This window comes from Panthera uncia (genome assembly GCF_023721935.1).
Source record: "Panthera uncia isolate 11264 chromosome B3 unlocalized genomic scaffold, Puncia_PCG_1.0 HiC_scaffold_1, whole genome shotgun sequence".
Taxonomy (NCBI): Eukaryota; Metazoa; Chordata; class Mammalia; order Carnivora; family Felidae; genus Panthera; species Panthera uncia.
Genome location: NW_026057582.1, coordinates 36,404,388 through 36,406,833, shown reverse-complemented (window position 1 = coordinate 36,406,833; position 2,446 = coordinate 36,404,388).

Below are 2,446 nucleotides of genomic sequence, written 5' to 3'. Positions count from 1 at the left end.
GTAAGATTGTTGGTTTGTAAAAATTTTGCCATTGCCACAAAACGGTCTTTGATTTTCATATTAGTCTACATTCGCGAATATTTGAAAAGTACCCTAAATTTGGCAATTATATGTACTGTTCGGTTTATATGTAGTGTTTCGGTGTGGGTAGCAGCTGCTCACATAAATCAAGTGTTGATAGGACAAGAAGAACTGGCTGCCGTCATGACAGGAAAATAGTGCTGTAGTTTAAAATGTTAAGCATGACCAATCTCAGAAGGTTACACGCATTGTGCATTATTCAAGATTGCGTTATGAAGTCCATTTTCAATCTTTATGGAAACATTATGTTGGTTTAAGGCAGGGTTTCGCTAAATTTATTGAATCATGAACTTTCACTTCCCTGGGCCCATTTGGTAATATTACATCACTTTTGTGTTTGGCAAAAGTAAAAATCAATGTATAAATACCAAAAACTTCTCCTGAGTGGCCTTTTCCCTTTCGACATTTTTTACCCTAATTAATAGGTAGTATGAAGTGTTTAATTCGTGTAAGAAAAAAACACGATTTTATGATGTATAATAGTTCCACATTCTGGATTTAAAGTGAAGTACATTTTAAAGCCAAGCAAAAACTGCTTTTATGACTGATGTTTGGAATTATTACATTTTTGTTTTAAAAAAATCAAATTATTTTTATCATTTTTTTGTGTCTTGTTTCTAAATGACCAAGAGTATCAGATTGTTTGTAAATACACCATGGAAGATAATATTTCTTTTTATTCACAATAAATGAAGAGCCAAACTGAGTGTAATCAACATTTCTCCTTTTAATACTCTATATCATGTACTAAGTGAAATCTGTGAATATAAAAGTTACCCTGAGGCAAAAATTCAGAATTATAAGTTTTAATGCTTTCCATTATCTAGCATTTTAGTGTTATTTCTCCTTTTGCCTCCTAATTTATTACTTTTAAGTTTATTATGTATTTTAGGAGAGAGAGAGAGAGAGCATGTGTGAGTGAGGGAGGGGCAGAGAGAGAAAGAGAGAATCCCAGGCAGGCTCCACACTAAGCATGGAGTTCGACACAAGGCTCAGTCTCACGACTGTGGGATCATGACCTGAGCCAATATCAGCAGTCGGACGCTAAACCGACTGAGCGACCCAGGTGCCCCTGCCTCCTAATTCAAATTAATGGTTCACATTTGGGATACAAATGAAATTCAGATGACCAAGAATAAAAAACATTAAGAACTGCAGGTGTCAAGACTACTACTGTGGTGAGGAGCAGTGTTTAACTGAGTGATGAGTCAACTGAGTGACTGAATCATGAGCACATTTGGCTAATCTGTATTAACTGTCCTAAGTGCTCACTCTTTGGGAAGCTTCCAGAGTGTCCCACTTAAAAAGAAAAAGCTTAAATCGTTATTTGTTGAGAATGTAAGAATAGAAATTGAAACAGGTGCCATTACTGCCTTTTAAGATGTGAACCTTGGAATCCTTTTTATATAGTGTCTATATGGGAAGTAGGTTAAACAGTGGCCTCAAAGTGAGATAAATGCAAGAGGAGTCTTGAGGTGCAGGAAGAGAATACTACTACCTCTTTGTATTTACTTTTTAATCTCAACTTTTTTCTTTCCATTTTTGTCTCTTAAAAAATTGTGCACATGATATAACAGTATAGACTTCTTGAAATCTAGCTTATCCAGTTTGGAATGAATGGTAAAAAAATTTTTTTACTGGGAATTATGTGATCAAAATACTCTGGAAGTGTTAAAGAAAAAATTATTCACGATACTATTAAAGACAGGAAGACATACTTTATTCGCGGGGGGGGGCTATTGTGGTGGGGTTTTATAATATGGGAGAGAATTGAGCTCAACTCTGAATGCATAAGTAGGAATTTATAGCAAGTGAGCAGGGTGTGGAGGTCAGTGGATGGAAAATTATGAAGAAGAAACATTGGGGTGTGGAGGATTATTGCTAGATTGAATCAGCAGTGTTCTTGCTGAAAACAGGCTAGGGTAATCAGACCTCACCTGGGGGATAGTGAAGGCGAGGAACCCAGGCAGATATGGTTAAACTGACTTAGCATTCTTACTAGAATCGGACATTATAAGGAAGGACATGGGAGCTCAAGGTCAGGCCTACTCAAAAAAAGAACACGTATATGTGTATAACCCCACAGACACTCTCCTATATACACACAAAAATATTTGTATTTGCTATTAAAATACAAAGTCCAGGGGCACCTGGGTGGCTCCGTCGGTTAAGCATCCATGACTCTTGATCTCAGCTCAGGTCATGATCTCACAGTTTGTGAGTTCAAGCCCCACATCAGGCTCTGCACTGATGGCATGGAGCCTGCTTGGGATTCTCTCTCTCCCTCTGTCGCTGCTCCTCCCTCCCCTGCTTGGGCTCTCTCTCTCTCAAAATAAATAAGTTAAAAAAATTTTTAAATACAAAG